This window comes from Eleutherodactylus coqui, chromosome 5 (assembly GCF_035609145.1).
Source record: "Eleutherodactylus coqui strain aEleCoq1 chromosome 5, aEleCoq1.hap1, whole genome shotgun sequence".
Taxonomy (NCBI): domain Eukaryota; kingdom Metazoa; phylum Chordata; class Amphibia; order Anura; family Eleutherodactylidae; genus Eleutherodactylus; species Eleutherodactylus coqui.
Window position 1 is genome coordinate 185,891,099 of NC_089841.1, and position 19,367 is coordinate 185,910,465.

At 44.9% G+C, this 19,367-nt stretch overlaps 1 protein-coding gene across 1 annotated transcript in view; it reads right to left on the reverse strand.

The window, feature by feature from the left end:
- LOC136628212 (immunoglobulin gamma-1 heavy chain-like) overlaps nt 1-19,367 on the reverse strand; it is a 147,682-nt gene that overhangs the window by 116,948 nt on the left and 11,367 nt on the right. The gene's annotated exons all lie outside the window — the stretch shown is intronic.

Sequence of the window (19,367 nt, forward strand, 5' to 3'; positions counted from 1 at the left end):
CACATTTATGGGGCTATGTGGATTGAATATATAGAAGACATTCAGTTTATATGCAGATGATCTTATTCTGTTCGTGTCATCATATTGAGGACTTTTTACTCTTCTGGTCCACAAGTTAACAAGTCCAAGTAATTTCTAATGCCCTTTTGAATATGGAGTAGGTTACTCTATCGTATAGCCTTCTGGTGGTCACCAGTTCCAAATATACGGCAATCATTATTGTCAGAGGCTCTGCAGAACCTGACCGACCCAATGTATACACCTACTAAATTATTTTTAAAGTAAATTTAGTAAGGGGAGTAAGCTCCGATTACTGGTTGTGTGTGGGATCAGTTTGATCAGTTTAATTTAACCCCTTAATGACGGCCCCATTGCCTTTTTATGTCCTCACTAAGTGGGCTTTAATCCTAGAGCACGTAAACACATACATCCTCTTAGGATTAAAGCCCTCTTAGCTGAGGACATGACAGCTCCATGCTGTCGGCGCCCGCAGGTAGCCGACAGCATGGAGCTGTCATCCTGGGCAGCAGGCAGTCCCCCCCGGAAATGCGATCGGCAATGGATAGCGCCGATCGCAATAAAGTAAATAAAAAAGTGAAAAAAGTTAAAGATTCAGCTGCCCTGATGGATCGGATCCATCAGGGCAGCTGAAATTATTTACCTGGCTTGTCAGAGGTGTCCCGCGGTGAATAGGTCCTCCGGGACCCGGCGGAGCTGTTCTGCGCATGCGCGCCAGACATATGACGTCACGCGCATGCGCAGAAGGCCGGGAGCCCTGGCAAATTCAAAATCTCCTGGCTCCCGGCTGCCTTCAGGAGATGTCACCGGGGACCGCGGTAGGCGATTGCGAAAATGTTAGAAAAAGTTTTTAAAAAGTGCAGTTTCACCTCCCCTAATGGATCTGATCCATGAGGGGAGGTGAAAATACTAACCTCTGGTCCTCCGCGATGTCCTGGTCTCCCCGAACCCGAAGTCCTCTTCTGCACATGCACGCCCGATGTCAATCTTCGGGCGCGTGCACAAAGGGGCTTGAGCCCTGGGAAATTAAAAATCCCTCTGCTCATGGCTGCCATGTGTAGCCAGGAGCAGAGGGATGTCCAATGGATAACAGTGATCATTTAAAGGTGAAAAAAAAAGTTTTAAAAAGTAAAAAAAAAGTTAAAAAAGCTTAAGTTTCATCTCCCCCCATGGATCATATCCATGAGGGAGGATGAAATGACGTACCTAAGGCCCCCGGATTTATCCACGGCCAAAATGGCAGATGCATGCGCAAAAGCTGTGGATTGCCAGGGTAATTTAAAATCTCACTGCTCCTGGCTACAAAACTTAGCCAAGAGCCTGGAGATTTCACAGGGGGCTGCGGTGAGCGGTTCCTGATCACGTGTTCGCCGTTATCCAATGGATAATGGCGATCACATAAGAGTAAAAAAAAGGTGAAGCTTCATCTCCCCTCACCGATGTGATCGGTGAGAGGAGATGAAACTTTTTACTGGAAGCCTCCGTATTTGCACCCTGATGCGATCTTCCTCCGTGAACTTTCCCGGATTCTGCACATGCGACCGTTGGCAAAACATCGGACACATGCACAGGAGACGGGGAGCCCAGGAAATTTAAAATCTCCTTGCTCCCAGCAACGAATGGTCGCCAAGAGCCTGGAGCAGTGACCTTGTTGAGCAATTGCCGGTCACGTGATAAAAAGGTAGCGATCTACCTTTGGCCGGTCTCACATGACCAGATAGGAATTAAGGATTCCGCATGCGTCTGATCTGCGGTAATATGCAGATCAATCGCATTGGATTCCACTCACATTAGTGGGTCGGAATTGTGTAATCCACTCGCAGAAAAGAGAACGCAGCAGGTTCTATTTTACGGTGGATATCCGCAACATAGAGCCCATTGTGTTCCATGGTCGTGGATATACCCGCAGCCCATTCGCTACTACATTGTGTAAGGGCTGCGGGTACCCGCGTCATTGCTAAGCGACAGAGCGGGAAATACAAACAAAAAAAAAGTGTACTGTGAATGACCGCCTGTGTGAGTAGGCAGTTATGCGCAGTACATTACGCGGCCGTACGCAGGGCCACTGCCGAGCTCACAGCTGGGATCTGCTGTGGGCCTCCGCAAGCGGATTCCACATCCGGCCGTGTGAGCCCGCATTATTCAGATTTCTACCTGTAATACGTAATTTACAAGAAGCCCCGGGAACGCTTGCCTTCATGCAGTTCCAGGAGCAGCTTGTTGAGCGCCTTCTGTGTGAGACCGCTGCACCTCGGCAAGCTTACGAAGACTCACAGAGCGCCACTTTTTACACCCCATACCTGCCGCTGAGGTCACGAAATACCCCTCAAAAAGCATGAGAGGAGGGGGGAAACCCCGTTTTATTGCCCCATGTACCCATCTCAACCAGCCTCCGTAATTACCCTGTCTTCGGAAATACCACACAGTTCACATTATTACTTTTATCTAAGATTTGGGGAACGCCGAAAAGGGTGCAGAGTGGTGAAGGGGGGGTCAATTTTTATTCCGTACAAGTGAGCAATGAGGCCTGGAATTTATTCAGTTGTGTCCTGCAATCCAACGGGTGTTTCCTGTATTATAGGCCTTGCCATGTGTCCTATAAATAGATTAGGGCCCCAACGGTAATGTTTTTGAACACGGGACAAATGGGGGGATCCATTTTGCGGTGAATGTCTTTATTTCTATGTACACTGTACAAAAAAACAGTTTTTAAATTGACAAAATTGCCAAAAAATGAATATCGTAAGTTTTTCCTTCTGCTTTGCTTAGATTCATTCAAATACTGTGGGGTCAAAATATGAAGTACACCCCTAGATGAATTCATTAAGGGGTCTAGTTTTCAAAATGGGGTCATTTGTGGGGGTTCTTTATCGTTTTGGATGCTCAATGGCTCTACAAGTGGGCAATGGGGCCTGGAATTTATTCCATTGTACCCTGAAATCCAACGGGTGCTCCTTTCATTATAGGCCTAGCCATGTGTCCTTTAAGTAGATTAGGGCCACAAGGGGTATGTTTCTGAACACGGGACAAACAGGGGTATCCATTTTGGGGTGAAAGTCTTCATTCATTAGTGTGCTGTACAAAGAAAAACAGTTTTTAAATTGATACAACTGCCAAAAAAAATGAAAATTGTAATTTTTTCCTACTGCTTTGCTTAGATTCATTCAAAAATTGTAGGGTAAAAATACACAGTACACCCCTAGGTGAATTCGTTAAGGAGTCTAGTTTTCAAAATGGGATCATTTGTTGGGGTTATCTGTTGCTTTGGCTGCTCAACGGCTCTACAAGTGGGCAATGGGGCCTAAATCACCTTCATGCTAACTTTCTGTTCTGAAAGCCACCGATTACTCCTTACATTTTGAGCCCCGTTGTGCATCCAGACATAAGATTAGGGCCACAATGGGTATGTCTCTCAACACAGGACAAACAGGGGTATCCATTTGGGGGTGCAAGTCTTCATTCCTGTGTGTGTTGTACAAAAAAAGCTGTTTTTAAAATGACAGAATTGCCAAAAAAACAAAAATCACAATTTTTTCCTTTTGCTTTGCTTCAATTCATTCAAAACTGGGGGTGTCAAAATGGGCAGTACACCCCTAGATAAGTTCGATAAGGGGTCTAGTTTTCAAAATGGGGTCACTTGTGGGGGTTCTCTATAGTTTTGGACGCTCAAGAGCTCTACAAGTGTGCTATGGGGCCTAAAAGGCCTTCAAGCAAAATTTATGTTCTCAAAGACACTGTCTACTGCTTTCATTTTGGGCCCCGTTGTGCATCCAGACATAAGATTAGGGCCACAATGGGTATATTTCTGAACGCGGGAGAAACAGGGGTATCCATTTTGGAGTGTCAATCCTCATTTTCATGTGCACTATAGGAAAAAATAAGTCTTTAAAATGACATATTTGCAAAAATATGAAATTTTATTTTTTCTCCTCTAAATTGAATTAATTCCTGAAAAAAAACTGTGGGGTAAAAATACTCATGACACCCCTCAGTGGATACATTAAGGGGTGTAGTTTTATAATGGGGTCATTTGCTGTGGGGGTATCTATCATTCTGACACTCATGAGCCTTTGCAAACTTGGCTTGCTGTAAGAAAACAGTGTTCCCTTAAAATGCTGAAAAGTAATGTTAAATTTGTACGTCATCTAAATAGTTAAAAAAAAAACACAAACGTTTTTTAAATGTGCATCCAGAATAAAGTAAGCAGATGGAAATATATATCCTATCAAAAATTTGTACTGTATGTAGATATTACAGTTGAAAATATGAAAAAATGAAAATGTTTTCAAAATTTTTCCAATATTGGTACTTTTAATAAATCTATACAAATTATATCGGTCTATTTTTACAACCTAAATGAAGTACAACATGTGGTGAAAAAACAATGTCAGAATCACTTGGATATGCAAAACCTTTACGGAGTTATGCTACGTTGAACGACACGTCAGTTTTCCAAAATTTGGCTCCGTCACTAAGGCGCAAACAGGCTTTGTCACTAAGGGGTTAAAGGGGTGCAGTGGACCAAACGTCATCATCAGTTGTCAAAGTCAGAAGTGGAATAGATGGCTTCACTCTAACTGAAATCAATGGCAGCAATGCCTACTATTACATTTCCGTATCTGACCACAGTGAGGAGCCAGAAGTGTAATAGTCAGCATCTTTATAATTTATTTCAATGGGAGTGAAGTCGTCTCTTACACTTCTGGCCCTGATCACCGATGATGACATCCAGCCAGCTGCATTGACAGTGAGCTCAAAGACCAGCTTACCAGTGGGGATCCTGAGAAGCGGACCCCAGAAATCAACTATTGATGGCCTACACTGGTCATTAGTAGTAAAAGTCCCAGAATACCCACTTGACGTCATAAATTAAAAACAAGAAATGTATAGAGCTCCCTGTATCCAAACATTCTATTGAAATGATACACGCTGACAAGCACCTTAGTTTTTATCATGATCCCGTGATGGGGAGCTGATCAGCTAGCAGAGGAGCCTTATCCCTCTGTCTGACAACTTAGTGAATCGATAAAGAAAATTGATCGGGTGCTTGTAAAGTAAGCTGCAAATAAGTGTTGGGTAGAAAACACTTATGGTGTAGGAGGTCTCACTTCTGGAGCCCTTTCAGGGGATTCCTAAGAAGAGTACTTGTCTTAAAGGTTCAATAAAAATTTAATAGTCCAAAAGACAAGGTACAGAAATTGATAAGGTTTGCAACACGTTTCGGAGCTTTTTCTGCTCCTTTATCAAGCAATTCTTAAAGGTTTTCTGTTCACACGATAATCCGAGAAAGTGATAGTGAATAAAAACATTAGACTCTTTCTAAATATGTTTAACAAATATGGGCTTTGTTAGTTATGCAGTCATTCCCTCAGCTCCCTCACTTACCTTCCACTCCTTTGAAGTCCACACCCTGTGACTCTTCCGCCCACTGCCCCTGCGTGTCGCAGTTATTTACCAGCCCCCAGGTCCCACCTGCCTGTTCCTAGACCACTTCATTGCCTGGCTCCCCCACTCCGTATCCTGTGAAATCCCAACCCTCATCCTTCGTGATTTCAACATCCCTATTAACGACCCCAGCTCCTCATCTGCCTCCCGGCTTTTAATGCTTACCTCCTCTCTTGGCTTGTCACTAATCTCAGACTCCCCCACTCACAGAGATGGCAACACTCTATTTAGTTTTCCTCCATCTCTGCTCTGCCTCTCACTTTACTAACTACCCCCTTCCACTCTCAGATCACAACCTTCTCTCTTTCTCCATCAGGCACCCTAGCATCTCCCCTGACCCTCCTATCTATCACACCTCTAGGATCCTCCAGTCCGTTCGCACTAAACAGTTTGCTGAGACCATTCAGTCCTCCCTGTCCCCTATCTCTCTCCTCCCCTGCCCTAACCTGGCAGCCGAACACTACCACACCACCCTCAGCCATGCTCTGGATGAAGCGGCACCGCCCGTGACTCGGGTCGTTAAACGCAGACCACGGCAACCTTGGCTCACGTTCCAAACGCGCTTCATCTGGCGTTGCTCTAGGTGTGCCAAGTGGCTGTGGAGAAAGTCAAAGCTGCCAGCAAACTTCCTCCACTTCAAATTCATGCTTAAAACTTATAACCTAGCCCTTCACCATGCAAAACAAGTTTATTTCACCTCCCTTGTCTCCTCACTATCCCACAACCCCAAACAACTCTTTGAGACCTTCCACTCCCTCCTCAGCCCCAAAGAACAGGCCCCTGCGACAGACCTGACTGCTGGAGAACTAGCTGACTATTTCAAAGTAAAAATTGACAACATTTGAAAAGAAATCTCTGAAAACTGCATGGCTAATCCTGATTCCAGTTTCCTCAGCACTGCTTCCAGAACTTACTCACTTTCTACGTTAGAACCAACAAGGAAGAAGTCTTCAGGCTCCTTTCCGCTGCTTGCCCCACCACCTGTGCTAGCGACCCTCTCACCTCCTCTGGTCCCTTTCCTCAGCTCTCATTACGCACCTCACCACAATCTGAAACCTCTCCCTAACCTCTGGCACTTTCCACTCCTCATTTAAACACTCCATCATATCCCCTCTGCTTAAAAAATCAACCCTGGACCCCACTGATGCTGCCAACTACCGATCCGTCTCAAACCTCCCCTTCATCTCCAAATTACTAGAACGCCTGGTCTACTCCCACCTTACATGCTTTCTCTCTGACAACTCACTCCTCGCCCCCCTCCAGTCTTGTTTCTGCTCTCTCCACTCGACTGAAACTGCCCTCACAAAAGTAACAAATGACCTGATGACTGCAAATTCAAGAGGTGACTACTCCCTACTAATCCTCCTTGACCTGTCTGCTGCATTTAACACTGCCGAACATAACCTCCTTCTCACTATGCTCCTCTCTATTGGTCTAAATGACACTGCTCTCTCTTGTTTTTCTTCCTACCTCTCTGACCGCTCTTTCTGTGTCTCCTTTGTTGGTTCTATCTCCTCTCCATTTCCTCTCGCTGTTGGGGTACCCCAGGGTTGGTCTTTGGTCCCCTTCTCTTCTCTATCTATACTGCCCCAATTGGACAATCCATTCACAAATTCGGCCTCCAATACCATCTCTACGCTGACGACACTCAACTGTACACCTCCTCTTGTGAGATCTCTGAACCATTCCTCCAAAATATCACCGACTGTCTGTCCACTGTCTCTAACACTATGTCCTCCCTTTTTCTCAAACTAAACCTTTCTAAAATTGACCTCCTTGTCTTTTCACCTTCCAACCGACCTCCCCTTAACATCTCAAGTACAGTCTCTGGCACCATCATAACCCCCAGATGGCATGCCCGCTACCTTGGGGTCATACTAGACTCTGACCTCTCCTTTACCCCCCATATTTCATCTCTGGCCCAAACATGCCACATTCACCGCAGAAATATTGCTAAAATACAGCCTTTCATCACCACGGACACGCTAAAGACACTCGTGGTCACCCTCATCCACTCCCGGCTTGACTACTGCAACTCACTACTCATCGGCCTCCTCCGCACTAGACTCGCTCCACTCCAATCCATACTAAATGCGGCAGATAGGCTCATTTTTCTATCCAGCCATTACTCAGATGCCTCTGCACTATGCCCGTCGCTGCATTGGCTGCTCATCCACTGCAGAACTAAATTTAAACTTCTCTACCTCACCCACAAAACTCTGCATGGCGCCGCGCCAGCATACTTAGCCTTCCTCCTGTCAGTACACCACCAAACCCGCTCACTCCGATTCGCTAACACACTCAGACTAAACACCCCTGTAATACGAACCTCACATGCTCACCTACAGGACTTTACCAGAGCAGCACCCATCCTCTGGAATGCTCTACCCCAAGGCATCCGGACAATTCCCGATGCACTAAATTTTAGACGTGCCTTAAAAACGCACCTCTTCAGGGAAGCATACCAAATCTCCTGACCTCTCTATGGCGCCCCACCCTGTTTGCCTTCTAATAACTGATTTCCACATGAAATCCCCTATTGCCTGTGTTCCCCATGTCTTTCTCCTCCCCCACCCCTTGCACCTCCTGTACCACCCCCAACCTATTTGTTTCAAACCGAATGTACCTCACATTGTAATTGTTGTATTGTTTTGCATTTATCCATGCCTGAAAGCGTTGCGGAATATGTTGGTGCTATACAAATAAAGATTATTATTATTATTATTATATGGGGAGGCTGTATTACTACTGGGGCTACTGTGGAGGGTCACTATTATTACTGGGGTCGATATAAGAGACACTATTAGTAATAGTGTCCTCTATATCAGCCCCAGTAGCAATAGTATTACTACTGAGGCCACTGTAGAGGTCATGATAACTACTGGGTCTAATATAGGGGTCACTAATACTACTGGAGCTACTGAAGGGGGTCACTATTACTACAGGGGCTAACATAGGGGTCACTATTACTACTGAGGGCCATTGCAGGGGTTGCTATTACTACTGAGGGCCACTGTGGGGTCAGTATTTCTAGTGAGACCACTGTGAGGGTCACTATTACTACTGAGGCCACTCTGGGGGACACTGTTATTACTGAGGCCACTCTGGGGGACACTATTACTACTGAGGCCACTGTGGAGGACACTATTACTACTGAGGCCACTGTGGGGCTCTATTACTACTGGGGCCAATATAGGGGACACTATTACTACTGAGGCCACTGTGGGGTCAGTATTTCTAGTGAGACCACTGTGAGGGTCACTATTACTACTGAGGCCACTCTGGGGGACACTGTTATTACTGAGGCCACTCTGGGGGACACTATTACTACTGAGGCCACTGTGGAGGACACTATTACTACTGAGGCCACTGTGGGGCTCTATTACTACTGGGACCAATATAGGAGACACTATTACTACTGAGGCCACTGTAGGGGTCACTATTACTACTGAAGCCACTGTGGGGGTCACTATTACTACTGGGGCCAATATAGGGGGCACTATTACTACTAAAGCTGATATAGGAGTCACAATTACTACTGGGGCCACTGTGGGAGGGTCACTATTACTACTGAGGCCACTGTGGGGGTCACTATTACTACTCGGGCTGATGTAGAGGACACTGTTACTACTGAAGCCACTGTGGGGGTCACTATTACTACTAAAGACACTGTGGGGAGACACTATTACTACTAAAGACACTGTGGGGGGCACTATTACTACTGGGGCCACTCTAGTATGTTTACACATGGCAGAAATGCTGTGGAATGTCAGAAGCAGAAATTTCCGCTGCAAATTCCACAGCATATCCATATCCAAAAAAAAGTCAAAGTCTGTACCATTGGTGCAGATTTTGACTGGAAATCAGCCGCGCACATACATCTGATTTCATACTATGCAGTGCTCCCCTTTGTTCCTCTGAAGGCTTCCCGCTGTCAGTGCTCCTCAGCTTCTGGTTCCCAGCGGCCTGGTCAGGTGCGGCCACCACAGGCTGCTGTGAACTGTTAGCCAGGGAGTGCTGACAGCAGGAAGCCATCGGAGGAGATGAGGGGGAGCGATGCATAGTAGGAAATCAGCTACGGCTATGCGGCTCATTTCCAGTCAAAGTCTGCACCAATGGTACAGATTTTTTTTTTTGAAATCTAAGTTTTTTATTAAAGTTTTTCCAAGTTTTACATTACATATCATATCATGCAACATTAGATCTTGATAAGTGCACAATAGACAATGGATAATGCTTTTGTTTCATCCTTAAACTTAGCCATACAATTAACTATTTAACTTTAAACTAAGGTCTCTGCTTAGCGATTTAAGCATCTGTCCTCGCGTAATTACAGTCAATGTGAAGCAGGGACTTTCCAAGGTATACAAAACATCTTAATGAAAGAAAGAAAAAGGAGAAGGGGGGATTGGGGGTTGTATGGAAGGGTTGACGTACAGAAGGGGGAAGGGGCGGATAGGGGTTATGGGGAGAGAGGGGTGGGAAGAGGTATCTTACATATCTGACCTCATGCTTTAATGTCATTCTTACTCGTTCACTAACCGAGGCCCTACCACACCGACACTCACCAGGTAGTACATCGGCACCAGACTCCCCCCTCCCCGGACGACTCAGGCCATCCCCTCCAGGGGCTCCACATTTCCACAAATCCATCCCGAACGTTCTTGGCCCTGCTCACCAGTTCCTCTAAGTTGCAGATTGAGTCTACTTTTTACTTCCACTGATTCAAGGTGGGCGAGATTTTTTGGAGCCATAATAGAGGAATCAGCGCTTTTGCTGCATCTATCAATATTGCTATCAGTTTGTTTTTTAATGGGTGAAAGGTACTGGATGGCCTCCAGAGGAATATGATACCAACTGTTAGTGATAGATTCGGTGAAATGATTTGTAGAACTTTCTCTACTTCTTTCCAGTAGGGCGCTATGATCGGGCATTCCCACCAGATGTGCAGGAAGGAGCCCACCCCAGTCTCGCATCTCCAGCATTTATTATGAGGTGCTAATTTGTATGCGTGTAGCCATTGTGGGGTTCTGTACCACCTTACTAATAGCTTATAATGATTTTCCTGTATTAACACGCATGGGGAGAGCCCGAAGGCCATTTTCATAATCACCCTAACTTCCTCCGAGGTGAGAGTAATGTTCAATTCTTTTTCCCATGACAAAAGGAAGGCAGTTTTTGTGGGAGAGGCTGGAGCGACAAAGCGCTTCTTCAACTTAGCTAACTTCCTTTTTCCAGGTGTTATCTCCTCTAAGACACCCTCAAAGGCAGTCCCAGGTCTCGTGGATTTAAATGTTTTGTGAAATTTTTCAAAGGTTTTTGTGATGTGGGTTTTTTGTAGATCGGAGAAAGCATGCTGAGGGAGGAGGGCCTGCAATATTTTAGGTGGTTTTTTGTGTGCTTGGGTTTGGAGATCTCTCACCGTGACTCCCTTGAATTTCTTCCATATGTTAGAAGTCGATGAATCTGAGGGTATGTCTAATAATTTGCATATTATGCGTAGGGGCATTACGGGGGAGGGGGCTGGAGCCAGCGAATTCCGGAGTCCCTCCCAGATCTCGATGGGGCCTCGTAAGAGAGGCTCGCGTCTGCTTCTCTTGGATCTGAACCCAGGGGGGATCCAGAGATCTTCCATTAGGGAGTCCCCGTATGCTCCTTCTGCTAATAAGGAAAGAAATGGATCCTTTACGGGTTGGCTGAGTTCTATCCAGTATCCTAATTGTACTGCCTTGTAAAAATCTTCGATACAGGGAAGGTCCATTCCCCCCCTCATATCGCTTTTTTTATCATTAGGCTGTGGGCCAGACGTGGTCTTTTGTGCCTACAGACATAATCTGAAAAGGCTTTTTTAATGGCTTTAAAGAAGGATTTTGGAAGGGAGATTGGGAGCATGCGTATTTTGTAGAGAATTATTGGGAGTACGTAGGATTTAAGGATGTTTTTCCTGCCAAACCAGGAAATGAGGGGCAAGTTGTAAGAGTGGAGCATGTCGTTGGTTTTGGTAATTACGGGGAGGAAGTTATGGGTGTATAAATCTTCGGCTTTCCTAGTGAGTTTGATACCCAGATAGTCAATGTGGGAATTGGACCATTTGAAGGGTGAGCTGGACTGTAGGAGGCTATGCTGTTGCCTGGGAATAGAGATGTTTAGGATTGTGGATTTTGAGAAATTCACCTTAAAGTTTGATAGCGATCCGAACTCCTTTAGGAGAGAGACCAGCTTGGGTATCCCCTTCGCTGGCTCCGTGACAATGAACATGACATCGTCAGCGAAAGCAGCGGTGGATATGGAGTTGGTACCTATCTCCAAGCCTCTAATGGTCTTGTCCTGCCTCACTCTCTGGAGCAAAGGTTCCAATGCAAGGATGAAAAGGGAGGGTGAAAGCGGGCATCCTTGGCGGGTTCCGTTACGTATATCGAACGGAGGGGACAAAGTTTCATTAATTTTTAGCCTAGTGTACGGTTTAGAATAAAGCGAAAAGATTGAAGTGATGAAAGGGGGAGGTAAGTTGAAGTGTCTGAGTGTTGCCTCTAAGTAAGTCCAGCTCACCCTATCAAACGCCTTTTCAGCGTCGGTCCCCAGGAAGGCCAAGGGAATATTTCGGGATTGGGCATATCTTGCTACATGAAGCAATCGGTGGCAGTTGTCCTTTCCTTCTCTTCCCTTGACGAATCCTGCTTGTTCCTTGTTAATCAGTTTGGGGATAAAGTCTTCTAGTCGTTTGGCCAGCACCTTAGCCCATATCTTTACATCTACATTGATGAGCGAGATAGGTCTATAGCTGCCGCATAATTCAGTGTTTTTCCCCTCCTTATGTAACAACGTAATATGCGCTTCTAAAGATTGTTTGGGTAGGGATTTCCCCTGGAGCAGCGCATTGCATAGATTTTTAAGTCGGGGTATCAGTATTTCCTTAAAGGATTTATAATAGGCTAAGGATAGGCCGTCAGGGCCTGGACTCTTCCCCGATTCTATTTCTGCACTGGTGACTGGAATCGTTAAGGTGCTAGCTTCTGTATCGTTCAGTTTGGGTAGATTTAGGGTGTTCAAGAAACTGTCTATTTCATCTTTAGTTTTTTGTGGGATAGGTGTTTCCCCCCGACCATGTAAATCATACAGCTCAGAGTAATATTTCTGAAATTCTTTGGCTATATCCGGGGTGGTGGAGACTACCCTACCCGTTTGTGTCTGTATGGCAGATATGTGGTTTCTGGCTCGAGCTTTTTTAATTAGTGCTGTCATAAACCTACTGCCTTTATTGCCGTGTACATATACTGTGTGTTTGAAGAATAGATGTTGTCTGTTGAACCTAGCCTCTAGTTGGTTTTTTAATTCCCGTCGCAGTGTAATTAGTTCCTCTAGGTCTTTTTTGGCCTGGGAGATTTTTGCTTTTTGCTCCAAATTTGCTATTTGGTTAAGTTTGTTGTCAACGACTCTTTGTTGTTGCTTTTTCACTCTCGTCCCTAGTGCTATTAGGAGGCCTCTTGTATAAGCCTTGTGAGCTTCCCAAATTATTGGTATTTCTGCTTCGTCTTCCGTGTTTAATTAAAAAAATTCCTCTATTAATTCGGGCAGTCGTGTCCTTTCATCGTCTGAGTCTAATAGCGACTCGTTGAGTCGCCACCTCCACTCTCTTGGTTCTATTTTGCAGGGTCTGATGTCTATGTGTAGCGGGGCATGGTCTGAAATGGTCATCGCGTCTATATGGGCTTTTCCTACTTGTTGAATTAGGGAGTAAGATACGAATAAATAGTCAAGCCTCTGGAAAGAGGAGTGTACAGAGGAATAGTATGTGTAGTTCTTTGTAGATGGATGTAGGTATCTCCACGCATCTGTGACCTCTAATTTCTGGAGGGTTTGGTGCAAAGCCCCGAGTTTCCTTTTTGAGACCTGGGAGCGACCCGTTGACACGTCCAGCAATGGGTTCAAAGTTAAATTCCAATCCCCTCCCACAAAAATCTGGCCCACAGCAAATTGCTTGAGAATGTCTAATTGCTTCACTAACCATGGTACCTGGTCGGAATTGGGGGCATATAAGTTTGCGAAAGTTACTTTCATGTTATTTATTGTTCCTTTTACGAAAAGGGCTCTCCCTTCTCCATCTGGCATATTGGGCTTCGAATTTAAAAGGGATGGATCTGTGGAAAAGGATAGAGACCCCCTTCGAAGCTGATGTAGGGTGTGTGTTGTGGAACTCCTGTGAGAAAAATTTCCCCGGGAGAGACACATGCTTGTTGCCCTTAAAGTGAGTCTCGTGGAGGAAAAGAATCTTCGTGCCATACCTCCTTAGCAGGTGTGCAAGGTTGTGTCTTTTAAGCGGTGTATTCAGGCCCCGGGCATTGAACGTGGTGATACGGGTGGCTTCCATTCCCGGTCTTCGAGAACAAATGTAGAAGGGATCTTCAACTTTCTTACAGAACACTGAAAATAGAGATTAGAGTGAGAATTTGTTGTATTCCAGATATACTTTTGGTATACTTAGGAGGTACCTTCTGGTTTAGTGATCGGGGATGGGAGGGCAGGAGGGGGGAGATGGGGGGGGTTCAGGAGAACACAAATAGGAGAGTGAGATGAAGGGGGGGGAGTAGAGAGAGGGAGAAGAAGAAAAAAAAAAAAGTTAAATTGACAGTCAATCAGTCAGTACTATGAGCTACGACACTCTCTTTAGGTCTTTGTGCACGTAGGGTGTGTAGAAAATTTTCTTTCGGCTCCTCTAGGAGCTCATGAAAGTACGTAGTCGTACGTGAATGTGGGGAGGTAGAGAAAATACAGTAATCTGTACTATATGTTCTAAACGGGCTTAGCCTGATCGGTACAGGCACTGCGGGGGCCCAATTTAACTGTTCTTACTCCACTAGTGAGTAAGTTAACTATGATCAAGTGGAAAACTGACACAATACAAGTGTGGTCAAACTGTAATTCTAGCATAGAAAAAACATGTTAACTAACATGACCGCCTGTAAAACTTTAAAGGGTTAGTTACCACTTAACAAGTAACTGGTTATAGTGGTTATAGTGTTCAGATCAAATGGTCAAGTTTGGGTCAATAGGACCCTTGGTGGACAGGTTTCAGGTGTCACTCAGTGTTACTTCCTCTCTGCTCTTCTTCTTTTTGCATCTGGGGGACTTTTGGCTTCTGGCCAGCTGCCAAGTCTCCTGTGTGGAGAGGTGCGTGAAGGTTGGAAAGTCCGGCAAGGGCAGCCAGCCTGGTAAATCTATTGGCTCGATTCCTAAATGTTGCCAGCAGTTTTGCAGTTCGTCTGGTGAGCGAATGTTGAAGCGTCTGCCTTTGTGGCTGAAGCCTAATCCAAAAGGAAATAGCCACGCATATTTTATATTTTTCAGTCTCAGCGCTTCTAGCAAGGGGCGCAATGCCCGTCTTTTTATCAAGGTGGATGGAGCCAGAACTTGGTATATTTGAATAGGGACTCCTCCGTATTGTAGGTCTTGGTTATTTCTCGCTGCTCTAAGGACCGCCAGAGCGTCTGGAAAGGACAATAGTTTGCAGATTATGTCCCTGGGAGGTTCAGCACTGGTCGGGGTCGGTCTTAATGCTCTGTGAACTCGTTCCACAACAATAGTGGTCGCTCTTTCTGGACCCAGAAGGGAGGAGATGATTTCTGATGTGACTTTGTCCAGAGCCTCTGTAGCCCAAGTTTCTGGCAGGCCTTTTATGCACACATTATTGCGTCTGTTGCGATTCTCTAAGTCCTCTTGTAAGATAAGAACTTTATTCAGATGGTTATGTTGATCTTTTAATACTTGAGATAGTTCCAGTGAGTGAGCTGTAATGGAGGATGTGGAGGATTCAAGATCATCTATTCTCCTTCCCATGCTTTTAACTTCCTCCTTGATTTCATTAAGATCCGCCATTACAGGGCGAAGGGCTGATGATAATAGCTCTTTCATAAAGCCCTTAGAAATTCTTTCTCCATCCTCTCCTTCGGAAGAGTCCTCAGTTTCTCTATCTGTTACCCTCATTGCTGCAGTCTGTTGGGACGATGCTGTCTTGTTTATTGCGTGAGGGGAGCGAGAGGACCTGTCTTTCAGGAACTTTTGTAGGTCTGATTGCCCTCTGACTGGGCGAGGTGTTCCCTGGAGGTCTCCCCCTTTTTCTTTGGTTGTCTTGACCATTTTTTTTGCTCAGGATCGCTGCTGGTATGGGCACCGGATTGTGCCGTTGTAACGGAACTCTAAATTCAGAGCCATTACTCTCCGCAGTCAGGCACCCCCTCGGGGATAGACTTTCTTATGTGAGAGTCTTTATGTTATAAAATATTGTTAGTGTTCAGAACTTATTCTGCAAGTTCCATAAAAAATTGAGGGGAAAAAATTGAGGCAATGCACTTGTTTACTCTGTTAAGCAAGTTGAAAAATTTTTTAGTTTTCTGTTCGGGTGTTAGGAAGTGCTCCCCGTTTCTTGTTTCTTGTAAAAAATTGTTGTTTATTTATTGGAGCTGGATTTACCAGCTCCGAAAAAATTTGAGCAGAGCTCTTCTTCTATTATACATTGTGATAAGCCCCGACCCTGACCGCACCCTTTTGTCTTATTTTAAGGCCGCATCCACATGGGCAATTTTCTTGCACGATTTTGTAGCAATGTGACAGTATGTAGAGCCCATGCTTTCCTATGGGTTCTTCCATATGAGCAATGTTTTGTAGGCTGCTACATTGCGAGACTACAAAATCGTGACATGCACTATACAGCTGGGATTTTCTATGTTTTGTAGCCAATATTTTCCAATAGACCCTGCCTATTTACTGCATCGCATAGCACAAACCTGTGATTTTCATGCTATGTGATGCCATTTTAACATTAGAAAGTCCTATTAACCTTTTCGCTACAAAATTGTACGAGAAAATCACGTGTAGCAGCAACTCAATGCTACATTTTTTCCAAGAAAAAAGCATCACTGACGCTACAAAATCACGTGTACACAGCAGCGATATCACTGTCACTCATGTGGATGCAATGAAACCTGTTCTTTCGCTTCATTTATATCCTAAATAACTAAGCCCCTTGATAGCTTTCTTATTCCCCTGAAATCTCGTGCCGATATGATTTCACCCTTGTGAACCATTACAAATCTTCATATAAACCGTATCTCTCAAAATCAGATTTGCCCAACATCTATAAAAGTCTCCGCAATGTGGCGACACTACTCAGATGAATTGGGTTCATTTAGTTACCTTCATCCCGTCCCTACGGCCACTGTTGTATAAAGTGCTGGATGGATTATTCCATACAGGTCATCAATGTCTGAGGCCACCTGCAGACGGGCGGGTCAGATCCGGCGGCGAGGATTCTCGCCGCGGGACCCGACCCGAGCGCCTGCAGGGACCAGCGCATACTCATCCGCGCCCGCGGCTCCGGCTGTTTGATGTGCCGGCGCATGCGCAGACCGGAGCCGGCGGCGGGTGAGTGGCGTTTCTGTGCGGGGCTTTTCGCGCGGCCAAACCGCGGCTGTCTGCATAGGATTGCGTTTGTTAACGCAATCCTATGCAGGCTTCCAGCGGCGGAAATCGCGCCGCGGAATTTCCGCTCGTGTGCAGGCGCCCTGAAGGCAGTATAATAATCTTTATTGCTGTATCATTTCTGCTCAGCATGTGGTTGCATTATTATTATGTTAGGGATAATTCATTCTATACATAAATAAAGCTTTGTATATTATTACTTATACATTATGGTTTAGTTAGAATGGCTGACTCTGGAGTGCTATATATTCCTTAAAAGTTATATAATATTACCATTCGTGGCATGTATTATTAGCTCTTCCTGTGCATTGCAAAGCATAAGTGCAGAATTCTGGATTTTCCAACATGGCGGGTACTGGTATAACATGTGGTGTATGTTGATCACATGACATAATGTGGATCATGTGATCTATGATACTGTCAGGAGATATCAACAACATTTTTTTTTTTAGGAGGTGTCGACAGCCATTCTAATGAGTAACTCTTGATTGGAGGAGAGTGACAACCCCCCAGTGAATGTGGGCGGCGGCTTGGAGTATATATAGCTGCACTGGGCCAGTGTTACTCACTCTGCTTTCAGTCCACCATCAGGGCTGTATCTTATCTGATTAGCCTATAGACTGAGATAGTTTTCTTGCTGCTTTAGAAAGCTCCTGATGAAACATCTACCGTTATGATGTGAAAACACGTAGAGTATTACAGCAAGCAGAGATATTTACCTTTGCTGTAGCTTGCTCAGTATAGTATAACCAGTATTATCCAACCAACTTAGCTGAGCAACATGTTTATTATCATCTATGCTGCATAGTTTGGTTGTGGTTTTACAGCAAGCAGAGATACTGACCTTTACTACAGCTCGCTCAGTGTTGCCTAACCTGTATTATCTAGATAATCTAGCTGTGCGGCATGGCAGTATCATCTATGTGACTTAGCTAGGTTGGGGTATTACAGCAAGCAGAAATACTGACTTTCATTATAGCTAGCGCAGTACAATTTAGCCATGATTATTTAGTCAATGTGGTTTAATGTGGCCGAAGAAAGAAGATCCGGCCGCGACGGAGAGAAGGTGAAGCCGTGGTGAAGGCAAGATCCGGAGCGGGCGAGAGGTAAGTTAATTCTTATTTTCAGCGCTCATGTCTGCGGGGCAGGAGGGACCCGCTACGGATTCTCCATGGAGAATCCGGAGCGGGCCTGATTTTCCCCGTGGACATGAGGCCTAATCCAGAGACCACTCATTCTATGAGGTAGAGACTGTACTTACCCTTTAATCTTTCTATCCCTTCCTGTGAAGTTCAATCGCACTGGTTTTGAGAGAGAGAGAGAGGGGTACAGTGGGGGGAATTATTCTGTCTCGACTGACGATAGGTTCGTTCACAATGTTTGCTCTTCCTACTTCTAAAGTTTCTCGGTATGGCCATTTCTTTTGTACCCAGTGTTTTTTTAGAGCTCTGCTATCCCACATACATATGTAGCATGGATACTTGGTAAAACCTTTTTGCTGCCCAAGAAGAAAGTTAACCATTTTCAGATCCACACAAATGATCCAGTTGTGCTCATGATATTTCAGTATATCAATTACTCTCCTGACATCATTGTACTCTTCTCGCAAATTCACAGAGTGTCCAACTGGAAGTGAACCGTAGACGTTACCATTGTGCAAGAGAACACACTTTAAGTTACGCTTGGAGCTATCAAGAAACAATGGCCATTCTGTTGCACTGTACGGGTTTATCCCTAATTCATGGAGAAGGCCTGGAATATCGTGACAAAAAGCAAAATCCTTTTCCTCTGAAAAGAATCTAATAAAATCTTGCTCTCTCTTTCGGAAGTAAGAAACTGTTGCTGAGCGATGTAGCAAATGTTTCTCCTGGAGTCTTGAGGCTAACAGCTCTGACGATTGCTTAGAGAGGCCCAAATCACGCACTCAGTCACTCAGTTCAGTTCTTCTTTTTTCCTCACAAAAACTGATGACAGATTTGAAATCAGCATTGAAAATGCACCTAGAAACAGTTAAAAAATCTCATGCAACAGAAAATTCAAAAAAATTTGTTTGCCTGTGATCGTTACATGTAAAAACGGACATCGTGCCCTTTTCGTTTGAATGATGATTTTAATGTTAACTTCAAATCCATCATTCAGCCACTGAAAGATAAAGCAAACACATTTATCCTTCAATAGACTGCACGCTGTTCTCCTCACAGCATGTTTACAGTAGCCGGCGGGGAAGAGGGGGGGGGGGGGACAATGCAATTTGCTGGCAGCCACGAGAGAACAATGCAATGTGTCGGCAGCTGTTTGCATAGCTGGTCGTGCGTTTAAACAAATGCTGGGCTCTGCAAACAGCTTCCGGAAGACCTTTTACATGCAAATAAAGATGATAAAGTGTTAATGGCCATTAATGGCCATTAACACTTTATGCAAATAGATCG